The following is a 17,343-nucleotide window of genomic DNA, read 5'->3' on the forward strand; positions in this document are numbered from 1 at the left end:
TAAAAACTAATAAAAAAAGTAAAAAAGCTAAAAAACTAAAAAAACTAAAAAAACTAAAAAAAGGTAAAAAACTAAAAAAAATAAAAAATTAAAAAAAACTAAAAAAAAGGAAAAAACTGAAAAATAAGCTAAAATAAAGGTAAAAACCAATAAAAAACTAAAAAGAAAAAAAGGAAAAAACTAAAAAAAATTTTCATCTAAAAAACTAAAAAAAAAAACTATCTATATATATAAAAATAAGTTGTCTGTGGATCTGTGGATCGTGGATCAGGTGACGTCACCTGAAAAAACTGGATCAGGTGACGTCAAAACTGAAAAAACTAAAAAAAAGGCAAAAACTACAAAAAAAACTAAAAACTAATAAAAAAAATAAAAAAGCTAAAAAACTAAAAAAACTAAAAAAAGGCCAAAACTACAAAAAAAACTAAAAACTAATAAAAAAGCTAAAAAACTAAAAAAACTAAAAAAAAGGCAAAAACTACAAAAAAAAACTAAAAACTAATAAAAAAAATAAAAAAGCTAAAAAACTAAAAAAACTAAAAAAACTAAAAAAAGGTAAAAAACTAAAAAAACTAAAAACTAAAAAAAACTAAAAAAAAGGAAAAAACTGAAAAATAAGCTAAAAAAAAGGTAAAAACCAATAAAAAACTAAAAAAAAAACTGAAAAAACTAAAAAAAGGCAAAAACTACAAAAAAACTAAAAACTAATAAAAAAAGTAAAAAAGCTAAAAAACTAAAAAAACTATAAAAACTAAAAAAACTAAAAAAAGGTAAAAAACTAAAAAAAATAAAAAATAAAAAAAAACTAAAAAAAAAGGAAAAAACTGAAAAATAAGCTAACATAAAGGTAAAAACCAATAAAAAACTAAAAAGAAAAAAAGGAAAAAACTAAAAAAAATTTTCATCTAAAAAACTAAAAAAAACTAAAAAAGGTAAAAACTAAAAGAACTAAAAAAGAAAAAAATAAATGACGACACTCAAAGAGAAAGCGACCAGGACAAAAGGAATGTTCGATTAGCAATCAACAAAGCACCGGGACACAGGGAGTATAAATGACGACCAGGACATAAGTAAAAAAAAAATTAACAAAACTAAAAAGAAGGTAAAAACTACAAAAAAACTAAAAAGAAAAAAAAAAACTAAAAACTAATAAAAAAACTAAAAAATCTAAAAATCTAAATAAACTAAAAAAGAAAAAAAAAGGAAAAAAATAAAGGAGAAAAACAAAACTAAAAAACGAATGTATATACAGACCGGTACACCGGGATACAAATGACGACCGGGACACAGGGAATATAAATGACGACCGGGACACAGGCACACAACTACAACGGGGACACCGGGAGAAACAGGGGGATATAAATGACGACCGGGACAAAAAAACTAAAAAGAAAAAAAAACTAAAAACTAATAAAAAAACTAAAAAATCTACAAATCTAAATAAGCTAAAAAAGAAAAAAAAAAAGGAAAAAAATAAAGGAGAAAAACAAAACTAAAAAACGAATGTATATACAGACCGGGACACCGGGATACAAATGACGACCGGGACACAGGGAATATAAATGACGACCGGGACACAGGGACACAACTACAACGGGGACACCGGGGGAAACAGGGGGATGTAAATGACGACCGGGACACCGGGACAGGGAATGGTCGATTAGCAATCACCATCAACAAAGCTCAAGGGCAATCATTAGAATCACGAGGTATAGATCTGAATACAGATTGTTTTCCCATGGACCATTATATGTTGCATGTTCAAGAGTCGGTAAACCTGACAATCTATTTATATGCAAAGACAATGGGACAGCAAAGAATGTTGTATATTCGCAAGTTTTACGTAGTTAAAACCATATATATATATATATATATATATATATATATATATATATATATATATATATATATATATATATATATATATATATCTATCTATATTCACAGGTGGGACATAGGGACACAACTACAATGGCGCGTAACTATTATGGCGCGTAACGACTTACGCGCGCGGGGGGGCTTGGGGGGGGGGGGCGAAGCGCCCCCACCAACTAGGTGTTGGGATGGCGCGAAGCGCCACCCCAACAGCTAGTTTTTTCATAAGAATATGAATACGCAAGTTTGCGAAAGGCTTGGCTTTTAAGATAGCGGAATAAATTTTTGTATTAGTATTGTCGTACGATGAGACGAAAAAGATGAAAGTAGAACAAAATTATTGCTGGTATATAATCGATGGTCGTTTTAAACTAAAAGTTAGAAAAAGAATTTTTTTTTTTGAGCAGAGCATAGGTATGCAGTAATGCGCGTTCCTATCTTCCCCTTTGAAGAGTTTCCGGGTGTATCATGTCTTTCTTTTGATCTGATCTGATAGAATCCCATGTATTGAATTTCGCTATTTGGCACAGCTTAGATACCAACTGGCATTGGTATCTAAGCTGTGGTCTGAATCTAAAAGTAAAAGGAGCAATTCACAGCTTAGATACCAATAGTTCAGAGCTATGGTGTTCCTGCCTATGGTGTTGTAGTACGATCTATGCGTCGGAGCATGGGCTTGGAGGAGGCGCCAAATTCAGAGCTCTGTACCAAAAGCTTCTCATGGGCAAGATAGGAGTTTTCATAACTGTATTGTATATCAAAGCTGTGCTATTTGGTAATTGATCAATTTTCCTACACTAGTTCCTCGCCTAAATCCACTTTCACGTCGATGTGATGCGTCCAATTTCTGAAACGAACGTGCATGACTATTTAGATGCATGTGTTGTAGTTCTAAGTGTGTCTTAAAAAAACAGCTGTTTACAGCTTTGGAAATGTTTGATAAAAGATGATGAATTTCTTGACTGTACTTACCGCAGAAATTCAAAATTTATCTTGAATATGGCACGATATTCATTATATTGTCAGTTTAAAGAGGCAAGGGATCATTCTAAAATTTTATCGGAGCTTTGAAACGGCTAAAGGTTAATAGCTCCCTGAGATAGGGTTTGATCTTTATAAGGGTTACAGCTATAGCTAATAATCAACTAATAAAGAGTACTGCAATTATTGTATATAATTTAGCAAATAATCGTCTACCTACCATTTTGGATGCTCACCTGATTGGTCCTGTCTCAAACAGTAAGATGAAAGAAAAGTGTAATTTAATCAGTTTTCTAGGACTAAGAAAGGTTTAGATGGCTAGAGTACGTTCTGCAGATGAAGGATGATAAATCGCCAAAGATTGTTCTTTTTGGCCAATCGTCTAGGGCCAAACCAAAATTAAATCGGCCCTGTTATGAGTAGGAGGACGTAAGGAAGGATTTAAGGGAAATGAAACCATCTGGGGAGCGTTTAGAGAGGTAGGCTTTGTAAAAATTTGGATTGAGGAGGAGCGTGGGTAGCTATGTTGGCCTCAAGCGGCTTGGTGCTTTATTAAGTTGTTAGTAGCTGTAGTAGTAATCGCTTGTTGTAAGAACAGCCTTTGCATACGCTTTACGTTAGATACAACCTGATATGTAGTAAGAGCTTGCGTGCTTTTATAAGTTTTAACCCACTCAACCACATATTTTTTTCGAAAATTTAAAAATGTAGCTTAGCTAAAAATATATTTTGAAAACGATTTTTTGTATGAAAATTTTGTATTTCTTAAGGTAGGCCTACTTTTGTTGGATATAATAATGAAGCTGATTTTAAAAGTTTTGATTTGACGCAATTGTGCGTTTCTTTTATAATTAGGAACTTGATTTTGTAACATTTTCCGAAATCCTCCTTTTTTATAAACTTTACCGTTTTATAATTCAAAAGTTACATAAGAATATCTAAACATTTGCAAATAAATTAACATTAAAGTTTAAAATAAGTGTATAAATGTCCTGTAATCAAACAGTTCGTGGTAGTAAGGAGCGACCCCGGCTCAATAGTAACCGAAACTCTAAAAAAACAGAATTTTGATACCAATAGTTACATCAAAATTTACATTTTAATGCTTATTTTAAATATATGTTTCATCAAGTTTAGTCTTACCCATTAAAAGTTACGAGCCTGAGAAAGTTTGCGTTATTTTAGAAAATTAGGGGGAAACATCCCCTAAAAGTCATAGAATCTTAACGAAAATCACACCATTGGATTCAGCGTATCAGAAAACGTTATTTAAAGTTTCAAGCTCCTATCTACAAAAATGTTGAGTTTTATAGTTTTTGCCAGAAGAAAGATCACGGAAGCGTGTTTATTTGTTGTGTTTTTTTTTCCAGTGGTGATCGTATCGACCCAGTGGTCTTAGAATGTCACAAGAGGGCTCAGTCTAACAGAAATTAAAAGTTCTAGTGTTTTTTTCAAGTGAACAAAAAATTGGAGGGGACCTAGGCCCCCTCCCGTGAACATTTTCCCCCAAACTCACCGGATCAAAATATTGAGATAGCCATTCTGTTCAACTTAGTCGAAAACCTAATAACTATGTCTTTGGAGACGACTTAATCCCCCCACAGCCCCTGGGAAGGGACTGCAAGTTATGAACTTTGACCATTATTGACATATCGTAATGGTTGTTATGAAGTATACTGACGTTTTTAGGGGGACTTTTTCACGTTTGGGTGGGTCGGGGGTTACGTGGGAGGATCTCATGGAGGAATTTATCATCAGGGAAGAGAATCTCCATTAGGGGGGTACAGGATTTTCTAGCATTATTTAAAAAAAACAATGAGGAAAAAAAAATCACCTGGAAGTAATGAGTAGCATTAAAACTTAAAACGAACATAAAATATTACGTAGATAAGGGGGTTCGTCTCTTCAACAATACCTTGCTCTTTACGATAAAGTATTTTTAGTAATTTCAACTATTTATTCTACGGCCTTTGTGATTCAGGGTCATTCTTAAAAGATTTGGGATAAAATTCAAGCTTTAGTTTAAAGAGCGAGGTATTGACGAGGGGGCAGAACCCCTCATATACGTAATAAAAATAGGCAAATATAGAAGTTCGTTGCGTAAGTTAATTCGTAAGTTAAGTATGTTTATTACTAATAACGTCCGTAGAAACAATAAAATAATCTAGTTGAATTTTTAAGTAACAAAATCAGAGGGCAACTAGGCCTTCCCCCACCCCCTTTTTTCAAAATCATCCGATCAAAACTATGAGACAGCCATTTAGCAAAAACTAAATAAATTAGTATGAATATTTCGTTTTAATTATTCGTGTGCGGTTAGCCAAAATCTAAACATGCATTAACTCAAAAACTTTCAGAAATTAAATTAAAAAAACAAGTTTTTAACTGCAAATAATGAGCGACATTTAAACTGAAAACGAACAGAAATTATTCCGTATATGAAAAAGGTTGTCCCCTCCGCAACGCCTCGCTCTTTACGCTAAAGTTTTTTCATTGTTTTAAAGAGTAGACTTGTGACATAGTCAAACTTTAGCGTAAAGAGCGGGATTTTGAGGAGGGGACAACCCCTTCCATATGCGGAATAGTTTCTGTTCGTTTTAAGTTTTAATGTCATCCCTTACTTGCAGTTAAAAAAACTTGTTTAAAAAAAATTTAATTCCGAAAAAGTTTGGCTATGAGCTGTGTTGGATTGATATTGATTGACCCATTTGTGGTTATAGCTACTCCACATTTTGTTTTATTTGTTTTTATGTGCAACAAGCGAAATCTTTCTTCGTTTCGGCCATAGTATAATTTAGTTTTTGCTAGATTTTTCGGCCATAGTAAACTCCACTATTTTGTCAGATACTACAAATACTACTGCTAACAACTTAATGCAGCAACAAGTCCCCTAAGGTCATCAGTTCTAAATGATAATCTGTTTGATACATTTAACCATTGGCATCAATTAGGAGAGGGGATCAAAACATATTATAAGTCGAGAGGGGGTAAAAATTGGCCTCTTATACGAAAATGCCAAAATAATGTATTTTGACGAATGTACTCCAAAAAAGCCATTTTCAAAATATATTTTGACGAATTTACTCCAAAAAAGCCATTTTCAAAATATATCTCATGCTATTTCCTTTTTTATTATAGGGTTCAGGTTCGTCAAGTTTATGCTACGCAACTGAGGAAACAATGGCCGAATCTCCTTCACCTTTTATTGCACTCTTAAACAAACTGACGATAACAGACAGTTCCATAGTTACTATACGATGCAATGATGGAGATGTTAAAGTTAAGAAAAGCCTTTTAACAACAGTAAGCAATGTTTTCAAGTGTATGTTTGAAAATGATTTTATTGAGAAGAGAACCAACGTAGTTGTGGCAAACGATATCCATTTTGAAACGATGCAATTTATCATACAATATTATGAAAATGGAACTGTTCTTGGTTACCAGAAAGTTGACAAGGAAGGATTTGACTATATTGTTGAGAAATATGATTTGTTTGGTATCAAGGATGATATTGCAGAATAACTAATTGGTGAATACAGACAAGGTGAAAATTTAAAACTCCTTGAAGCTTATTTTTTAATTTCCAACAGTCCAAAGTCTAAGATTGGAGCATTAAGAGAACTTGCGCGCATTGCTGTAGAAGGAAAAGTAGTTCCAAATTTTGTCAATGGATTTAGTGTTGATGATTTTATAAAATTCTCGGAGATATGTTGTGATATGCTAGGTCAATCAAAGGTGGATAATTGGAAAAGTTTTTTGAATATATTCTACCGTTGGACGTCGGAGAATCCTGAAGAAAGATCCATAGCGTCGTTAAAAATCCTATCACTGATTAACTTGAAAAACTTTCCATTGCCCGAAGTTCTCATAATGTTTGTGAATTTGAAGCTTGGAGAGGAATTTAAAACAATGAAGTTAGTCCTAGAGAAATCTTTGGGTTCTTTGTTGGAAGTTGAAAAATATGACCAGTATTTAAAATCGTCTTCGATAGAAACTTATTGTAAAGAATGCAAGCATTGTAATGAGCCCCCTTATCATTTTTCATCGGAGTGCAAGGGAATACATATATGTGATATGTGTTTGAGCCGTCCTAACGATATGGTTACTATAAGGTGCTATAACGTTGCTACAATTATAAGGTTAATATATAACTATATATAACTATATATATAACTATATAACTATATATATGTTACAATATATAAGGTTGCTACAATTTTTGCTACCATGGTGTTTACTACACAGTTGCTCCAAAATCTTTGTGTTGCTTAAATAGTGAAACAAATATTTATGGGTGCTCAATTTCAAAATAATACATTTCTATGTGGCTTATATTTTTTTGCTACTTACCATACTTTTACTTTTGTTTGGATAATTTTATGTATTTCTATGATTATTTTTCTGATTCAACCACCTTACATATTTCACTGAAACGCAAGGGTATCAAGAATATACTGGATATCCCAAGGCAAATTCTCCAAAGAATTAAAAAACAACCAATCTTAAATTAATATAAAAGTAACATATAGTTTTATAAAATGTTCTTCAATGAAAAGGAATCAGCCAGTAAGGAATCCCCCCTTTATTGAAAAATTTGTAGATAAATCTTAGTCAAAAATTAGTTGGAATGCACAAGAAAAGAATTGAAATGAACCCAAATTGTAGATGTCGACTCTTGGTGGATAAAACTCAAGCTTCAGGAATACATCTTTATTAGTTTAGCTCCAAAATGAGATTTGAATAAAGACCCAACATTGTACGCCTTATTTGGTCTCATTAAGTATTCCTATATTTGACATTAGATGACGTAAGCAGCGCTGGTGAATTTATCAGGATTCCTCCACCCTGATTTAATTCTCATAATTCAAAAATTATTTTTTATGAAAGCCTGTATTTTGTTGAGAAACTAAAGAAAAATTCTGGCATCTCTTCAAAAAAGAAATAAATTTCAAACTTTACTACGATCGTATAATTTACCAGCCAGTCAAATATTTATGCGAATAGTAATGGTATTATGGATTTTGATGGTTAAACAGAAATCAAAGAACATGGCTATAAGGAGCTTAAGTATGGTAAGTTAAAATGTTAAATATGTTCATAATTTGCTAAAAAAAAAGCAAATTTAAAATGTTAAATATGTTCGTAATTTGCTAAAACATGCAAATTTAAAATGTTAAATATGTTCATAATTTGCTAGAAAATGCAAGCATTGAGAATGTAAATTCCGATTCAAATGAAAAGTGTCTAATATTTTTCTAAAATGAAATCTGTTCAATAGTTTTTCTCGTAAAATTTGTCTCAAATGGGTTTATAAACAATCATTTGAAGGCGATGTTGAAATATTATTTGATATTAAAATTCAATGTATAGTATTTGAAACTTGATAAAGCACAAGTATAGTCACTTGAAAAGCGGTTTGACTTTCCTCATTTTATTTTGTGTCTTTTGATTATGTTTTAATTATATATTTGAGATATCTGAATAAAATAACTATTTAAATAGTTACATGTGTTATAAAAACTTTATATGAGACAACTAAAGGCTTACTTGTTGGTAAAAGTGGCCGGATAGAAGATTTTCAAAATTGTATATTTCAATACACCAACTTAAATTAGTGCAACTACTTATAAAAATTCATTGCAGCACCAACCTTACCTTACGTCAGCACATCTTAATTGTTCTTTTTCTAGCTCACACTGTTAGAGCTTGAGGCTCAAAAGGACCCCTTTCATTGAGCTTTTGCCTTCTTTTGACTGTTTTTGTCCCATTTGGGAGCGTGTTCTTCTGTCATTGCCGACAAAGACTATGGTTTATCCATCTTAAAGCCCATTCATAAAAATAATAGATGTTGTAATATGACACTTTTTTGCACAGCTTATTGTTTAATTCTCCGCGCCATAATTTTTTTTTTTTTACTTGACCTCTTTATAAATTAAATAAAAAAAACAAGTTTTTTCAACTGAAAGTAAGGAAGGGCATTAAAACTTAAAACGAACAGAAATTATTCCTTATATGGAACGGGTTGTTCCATCGTTAACACCCCGCTCTTTACGCTAAAGTTTGACTCCGTCACAACTCTACTTTTAAAACAATAAAAAAAACTTTAGCGTAAAGAGCGAGGTGTTGCAGAGGGGACAACCCCTTTCATATACGGAATAATTTCTATTCGTTTTAAGTTTTAATGTCGCTCCTTACTTGCAGTTAAAAAACTTTTTTTTTAAAATTAAATAACGGCGGTAAGTCCTGCTCCCAGTCCATGGAAAATTCCTTCCCTTCAAGGCAAATCTCTCGAAATTAGCATATTAATTTTTTTGTGGCTAAATGACTCATAGTTTTGATTGGATGATTTTGAGAAAAAAAAGGGGGAAGGGGGGGGGGGTAGGAGGCCTATTTGCCCTCCAATTTTTCGGTTATTTGAAAGGCAACTAGTTAATTTTTTTACGAACGTTTTTATTAGTAATAAATATACGTAACCTACGAATTAGCTTACGTAACGAGCTTCTACATTACGAGCAAGTGTATTTTTATTACCTGTTCTCGCTTTTTACGCTAAAGTTTTTTATTGTTCTAAAAAAAAGAGTTATGACAAAGAGGTCAAACTTAAGCGTAAAGAGCGAGGTGTTGAGGAGGGGACAGCCCTTTCATATACGAAATAATTTCTGTTTGTTTTAAATTTTAATGTCCCTCTTTACTTTAGTTGAAAAAACTTATTTTTTTAATTTAATTTCTGAACGTTTTTTAACAAATGAATGTTTTTATTTTGGCTCTCCGCACAAGAATGATAAATTCAACTTTAATAAATGAATAATTAATTCAAAACTTTAGCGTAAAGAGCGGGGCGTTGAGGAGGGAGCAGCTAATTTCATATACGAAGCAGTTTCTGTTCGTTTTAAGTTTTAATGTCGCTCCTTACTTTCAGTTAAAAAAAAACATGTTTTTTTATTTAATTTTGAACGTTTTTGAACTAATGCATGTTTTGATTTTGGCTCTCCGCAGATGAATAATTAAAACGAAATTTACATATTGATTTTTTTGGCTAATTGGCTTTCTCGTACTTTTCATCGAATGATTTTGAGAAAAAAGGATCGGGGGGAGGCCTTGTTGCCCTCCAGTTTTTGGTTACTTAAAAAGGCAACTAGAACTTTTAATTTTTTACAAGTGTTTTTATTAGTAAAAGATATACGTAACTTATGAATTAGCATAAGTAACAAACTTCTGAATTCGTATGTTTTCATTACGCATATGAGGGAGTTCACCCCCTCGTCAGTACATCGCTCTTTGCACTAAAGCTTAATTTTTGTCCCAATTCCTTAAGAATGACCCCTGAATCACAAAAGCCTTGGAATAAATAGTTGAAATTACTAATAATACTTTAGCGTAAAGAGTGAGGTATTAGGAGGAGGTGAACCCCTCATATGCGTAATAATTTCTGTTCGTATTAAGTTTTAATGCTGCTCCTAACTTTCAGTTGAAAAACTTTCATATTTTTTTTCATTTTTTTTTAATAATGCTAGAAAATCCTGCGCTCCCTTCATGGGAAATGCTCTTCCCCCATGACAAATTCCTCCATGGAAAGCGCCCCCAGCATGTCCCCTTTTTCTCAGCCCCTTTCCCCAACCAAAAAATCCCCCTGAAAACGTCTGTACACTTCCCAATAACCATTACTGTATATAAGCACTGGTCAAATATTGTAACCTGTAGCCCCTCCCACGGGGACTGTAGGGGAGTAAGTCGCCCCCAAAGACATAGTTATATGGTTTTTCGACTAAGCTGAATAAGATTGCTATCTCAAAATTTTGATATTGTGACTTTGGGAAAGAATGAGCGTGGGAGGGAGCCTAGGTACCCTCCAATTTTTTTAATCTCTTAAAAAGGACACTAGAACTTTTAATTTCCGCTAGAATGAGCCCTCTTACGACATTCTAGGACCACTGGGTCGATACGATCACCCCTGGAAAACAAAAAACAAACAAATGAACACGCATCTGTAATCTGTCTTGTGGCAAAAAATGCAAAATTCCACATTTTTGTAGATGGGAGCTTGAAACTTGTACAGTAGGGTTTTCTGATACGTTGAATTGGATGGCGTGATTTTCGTTAAGATTCTATGACTTTTAGGGGATGTTTCCCCCTATTTTTTAAAATGAGGCAAATTTTCTCAGGCTCGTAACGTTTGACGGGTAAGATTCCTATCAAACCTATATTTAAAATCAGCATATAAATCCAATCCTTTTGATGTATCTATTAGTATCAAAATCCCGTTTTTTAGAGTTTAGGTTATTATTGAGCCGGGTCGCTCCTTACTACAGTTCGTTACCACGAACTATTGGATATGAACTATGACTCCATGTAATATTTAATTTCGCAACCCATGTCGCCTTTATAATTTTCTAAAAACTGACCCAGTGTATTAAAATCAACAAACAACTTTAGGCATTTTAGCACGATATCATGACGTCGCATAGAACAGTATTTTGTTAAATATTGTCTTTTACTTAAGTACTACTAACACTAATTTACAAATAATACATGTAGTATTTAAAAAAATTGCAATTTACTATAATTTTTTTTTAACGTTCTTCTTATAAAATAAAAGTAGATTTTAAATTTGGTATTGCACATCTAGAAGATCTTACTATAGATTAAATAAAAAAAAAACACATTTTTTTAAACTGAAATTAAGGAGCGATACTAAAACTTAAATCAATATATCAAAGGGGCCGTTCCCTCCTCAACGACCCACTCTTTACGCTAAAGTTTGACTCTTTCTCTCAACTCTACTTTTTAAAAGAGTAAAAAACTTACTGTACGATCACCACTGAAAAAAAAAAAAAACAAATAAACACGCATCCGTGATCTGTCTTGTTGCAAAAAATGCGAAATTCGACATTTTTGTAGATAGGAGCTTTAAACTTCTACTGTATAGTTTTCTGATACGCTGAATGTGATGGTGTGATTTTCGTTAAGATTCTATGACTTTTAAGGGTGTTTTCCCTATTTTCTAAAATAAGGCAAATTCTCCCAGGCTCATAACTTTTGATGAGTAAGTCTAAACTGAATGAAACTTATATAATTAAAAAGCGATTCTTTTGATGTAACTATTGTTATAAAAATTGTTGGGTTTTCTAGCGCGATCCATCCAATGGTACCCCACAATTTCGGTTTCCCAACATATTCGATGGCTCAGCCTCGTTATCAGTTTCTTTTGAAAATATGTTTTCGTGATAAATTTACTGCTAAGATAAACCTATGTCTTGTTCCCTAATTAGTTTAAAAGATTTTTTTAAGCATTTAAATTTCGGTTGCAATGGGCTGGTCGATCACTCTTTAGTAGGCAGCAGGTGTTGCTCTGCAAATGATATGCACTGATTCAATTAATCAAGGACTGATTGATAATTCTGATTCAATTAATCTTCACTGATTGATAATTAATCAATTTATCAATTAATCTGATTCAATTAACCAATTAATCTCAATTAATTATTCAATTAACAATTAGATTCAACTAAGCATTTACATCTAGCCGTGGACAATTCCTTTTCAATATATTTAGAGTATATTTGAGTTCAATGAAGTCTAGCTGTTCGAATTCAGCTATCGAAATGTTTCTTAACGATCTTACAGAATTTCTCCTATCCATGCTTGATGACTTTCTATTTCCTTGGCTTCTACTGTCTCAACTTTGTTTTTTGACTTCTTGCAAAGTTTTCTTCAACTGCTTACCTGGCCTGCTCCTTGCCTGTTGCACTTCTTACAGATTCATTGCATCCAACGTCCCTACCTTCCTAAGACCGGGTCCTAGGAACAGGTCTATAAATACTCCCTTGCAAAATTTTTAATGCAAATGATATATCTTCAATCCAAGTTTAGCGAGTTTTAATTAGTTCTTTGTGCTTAAAATCTCATGATTTTTTTTTCAAATTTTACTTTGACATTTAGTGCCTACTTTACTAGGTCAAATAAACTTAAATTTGGAGATGAAAAACGCGAAGATAAGAAAAGAGAAAAAAGAGAAATGTTAAGAATAAGTAATAAAAAATAAGGTACAATTTTTCAACTTTGGACTTAAAATAGATAGTTTTACCAGTAAATAATTAGAACAAATGTCTGATGGAGCTTCAAAAACCTCCCTTTCGTCGTCCAAGGACTTTCGGCTCCAATTGGGTAATTGAAAAACTAAAAAGTAATTGGCTTTACAGTTTTTTGGATTTTTCTGGCTCTTGGTATCTACCAAGTGACATATAGTGATCGCAAATTCTGTCTGTCGGTCTGTCTGTCTGTCCCGGTTTTGCTACTTTAGGCACTTCCAGGAAAGCTAGGACGATGAAATTTGGCAGGCGTATCAGAGACTAGACCAGATTATACTAGAAATTGTCGTTTTCCTGATTCCACTATCTGGGAGGGAGTGGGGGGATGGTTAAATCGGAAAAACGAGGTATTTTCAACTTACGAACGGGTGATTGGATCTTAATGAAATTTGATGTTTTGAAGGATATCGTGTCTCAAAGCTCTTATTCTAAATCTCGACTGGATCCGGTGACATTGGGGGAGTCGGGGGGGGGGACCTAGAATCTTGGAAAACGCTTGGAGTAGAGGGATCGGGATGAAACTTAGTGGGAAAAACAAGCACATGTCCTAGATACGTGACTGACATAGCCGGAACGGATCTGCTCTCTTTGAGGGAGTTGGTGGGGAGGGTTAATTCTGAAAAATTAGAAAAAATGAGGTATTTTTTACTTACGAAGGAGGGATCGGATCTTAACGAAATTTGATGTTTGGAAGGATATCGTGTCTCAGAGCTCTTATTTTGAATCCTGACTAGCATTAAGCTTCTGATTTCCCTTTTAAAGCAATCTGTTGATTCTTAGAATTTTGCTAGAGCACATAGCAGCTGAGCTCTTGGTTCTTCCGACCTCGTCACGAGTACCATATGAGTTCTTAGCTCTTGTTGTTTTGGTTAAATGTCATTATGATTAGTCTTTAAATAAATTTTGTCAGTTTTTCTCGTAAATTTTAAATTATAAGTTTATCTCAATGAGTTATCCTGGTTTAAAACAATCTTCAAACTTTTTCAAATTATACCATTACTAGTATTTTCAGTGCACCTTCCAGTATCTTAAGTCTCTTCTACATCTTGTCCTTTATCTTACTTTGTTAAAGTTCGGGAGAAAATATATAGGTATATGGTTTGTTAGCAGAAATTGTACTAGTCACGTCCCATACCCAACCATAAGGCAGTTGCTGTTAAAATAACTGTCTTTTCTCTTCTTTCGAACTCCTGGCCCTACTCGCTACGGCTCAGATTATGCATGAATAATATTCCTCATGAACCGCTTTGTTAGGTGTAATCGCTTTGAGACGGTTACGAAAAAGTGGAGTGTGCGCCTCTTTCATTATATTTTAGGCACAACACATACAAATGCGTTCTAAGTGTTGAACAGTTATGGTCCCAAAGTTTGAGGTGCAAAAAAAAGAAGCTTGCTTTGACTGTTAATGTGCTTGCTCCAAAATTTTCCCGGATTCATGCAAATTGCAACTATCAAACTGCTTGAGAGTATTGCTGAGAGTATCAATCACCCCTTTACCCTACTTTGAAACTTAGTGCTGTTCCTGCTTATCGATTTTCGGTATCATTATTCTCGGGTTCCTTCTCAAAGCTCTATGTCACGAAATCAAGATAATAGCGAGTAGCAAGTCTTGAGTAAAGCTGAGAGTTGTTCCTTGAGAACAGAAAAATCAAATTCTAGTTTGTGCAGACTAACAGGATGTAAAATGTCAATATTGATGTGCACACCTTGCCAACGTATTTTCTGCTTGACCAAAACAACAATTGCTTTTTAAAATCGCACGAAGAGTTAAGCAATATTTGAATTTTTTTTTCAAAGACGAAATTTTTTTAATACTTCTAGCTGGACAGTATCCAAATGTCCTAACTTACCGACTTTCTCAGGGAGTAATAAAAGGACCAGAAAAGCTTATTACCCTCTATCGTATTTTATAAACTGATTATGAAGGAAACAACTAAATTGGGGATTTATTTATATTTTTCGGGAGGGTACAATTAGTACCTATTGTGCAAGTTCAATTGATCAATTTTCTTTGCATAAAGTGGCTTATCACCTTGCTAATCTTTATTTAGTTTAAATCAGTTTGGGACTCCAACTTCAATTTAAAAAATTTTGCCGACAAAATTTCATAGCCTTCAGGAGCTCATTCCTTTTGTATACATTTTTTGATTCAGGATACTAAAATTATTTGCATTGTCTATCCCCATTTTTATTATAGTGATTTTGTAATTAGATAATGATGAAGAACGTATTCTGTTATTTCTTTCTTTATAGGAGATTTTAAATTTAATTATTTTTTATTTAGTGTTAGTTTAAGCTTAACTGCTATAAAATGGATTTGGAATGTGATCGAAAATCTGGCTCTTTGACAGCTGAATTTATGTAACCTCTACTTTCCGAAACAAGCCAAAGAAGAAGCAAGTAGGCGAGACAACGAGAACATATGAACGACAACAACAACAATAGTAGAAACATTAAGTCAATAGGGATGAGAAAGAAAGACAAATTGAAATTCAAATAAACCAAACATTTTCAAAATTTCTATTTGCATAGGAGGGATAACTCTGTGACACGATTTATTGATTAAATCACAAGGGACTCTGCCCTTGGGATCCTTGACACTTTTACACTCTTTTTGTGTGCATTTTTGGGCTTTGGCTAGCTTTGACTGTTAATGTACTTGCTGCACATTTTCCCAGATTCCTGCATATTGCAACTATCAAATTGCTTGAGAGTATTTATCAGCCACCTCTTCACCCCGCTTTGAAACTTATTGCTGGTCTTGATTTTGATTTACTTTGCTTGCTTAATCTACTATTGATTGAGGCCCCCCCCCCCTGCGTATAGCCTATTTGTTTTATATTACTTGACACTTTACTACCTTTTTTTGGGACTTGATTTTGTTATTTACCCTTTTATTTTTAACCCATTGGGTTTTAATTTATTTGTGATGACTGACAATACAGTTGGTAGCCTTGTCACTCCTGACCCAAATAACCCAGGTTTAAGGATTTTAGCTTTAGGTGTTGAAGGTTCAATTGGGGCTAGTAGGTTGTTGACATATGTAGTAGAACAGTTAAAAAAAAAAAATGAACCATTATGGTTCAATTTATAAAGACTCGGACTAGATGGCTCCATTAGCATAATAGTTGGGAACCGATCGGTAGTTACTGCTGTACTTTCTATTTCAGATTTAACAGCAAATGGCTGTAAGGTAAATTCCCTTGGAAGTTCATCTCCCTTCGGGAATTTTCCTCCCCACGGAAAATTATTCCCGTAGAAAATCCTCCCTGTAGAAATTCTCCCCTCTCCCCGAAAAATGTCTGTATACATTCCAATAAGAAATACTCTACGTAAACAGTGGGCGAATTGGGAGTTACGTGAGTCTCAAAGACATAGCTATTGGTCTTTTTAACTATGTTGAACAAAATGGCTACCTTATAATTTGATCAGATGATTTAGAAAAATAGAGATGGGAAGGAGTTCAGTTGCCCTCTAATCCTTTTGGTCACTTGAATTTTTATTTCAAAACAGTGAAAGGTCTAGTAGATATGCCTCCGAAGATGCCCCCACAGCCCCATGGTAAGCATTCAAACAGGAGATGCTGAATAGTCTCGACTGTTGATGGGCAATGGCAACAAAGAGGGCTTAGGTGTTTTTTCATTGCTTGGCTCTTAGTCCTCAGAAACGCCAATTTATCCTTGCGGTCTGTAAATATTAGCTTCAATGGTCTATAGTGAAGTAATTTACAGTTTCTAAGTCTCAGTACACCCCTAAAGGTGATATATACTCAGTTTTGGCCCATTCCAGAAAGTGGCCAATGTTTACCCCCTCCCCCTTCAGAAAACACCTCGTAAAAAATACCCATAAGGATAATACCCCTGGAAAACACTCCCCGTCAAAAATTCAACCCCCATGGTAAATAATCCCCTCCAGGAAGCCCCACCACCCCACCCAAGGAAAATACCCCCACAGAAAATGCACCTGTATAAAATACGCCTCCCTCCCCAGTAAATACTCCCCTCCCCTTCAGGAAAATACCGATAATTAGAGAATGTTCGCTCTATCCCCCCCCCAGATGGTCGAATCGAGGAAGATAATATTTCTAATTTGATCTAGTCTGGTCCTTGATACGCCTTCCAACTTTCATCGTCTAAGCTTATCTGGAAGTGCCCAAACTAGTAAATCCTTCTAGATGTACTGTCTGTCCGTCTTTTACACTATCTTCTACAAAAACAAAGAAGGAAAGAACTGAAAAAAGAAGAAAATAAAATAAAAAAGGGAAAAAACTTAAAAAAGGGAAAAAACTAAAAAAAAATTAAGAAAAAGGAAAAAAACTAACTTCTATAAAAAAGGAAAAAACTGAAAAAGAGAAAAAAACAAAAGAAAAATAAAAAAGTAAAAAACTAAAAAAACTACT

The 17,343-nt window shown here is 33.6% G+C and overlaps 1 protein-coding gene and 1 long non-coding RNA gene across 2 annotated transcripts in view; both read left to right on the forward strand.

Annotated features, from left to right (window-relative positions):
- Nucleotides 1-17,343, forward strand: part of LOC136040891 (uncharacterized) — a 319,761-nt gene that overhangs the window by 67,929 nt on the left and 234,489 nt on the right. The gene's annotated exons all lie outside the window — the stretch shown is intronic.
- LOC136040892 (uncharacterized) overlaps nucleotides 1-17,343 on the forward strand; it is a 149,521-nt gene that overhangs the window by 3,883 nt on the left and 128,295 nt on the right. The window contains exon 2 of the long non-coding RNA XR_010620911.1: nucleotides 5,995-7,928. This is a non-coding gene — a long non-coding RNA (uncharacterized LOC136040892). The remainder of the gene's footprint in view (nucleotides 1-5,994; nucleotides 7,929-17,343) is intronic.

This window comes from Artemia franciscana, chromosome 21 (assembly GCF_032884065.1).
Source record: "Artemia franciscana chromosome 21, ASM3288406v1, whole genome shotgun sequence".
In the NCBI taxonomy this organism is placed as follows: Eukaryota; Metazoa; Arthropoda; class Branchiopoda; order Anostraca; family Artemiidae; genus Artemia; species Artemia franciscana.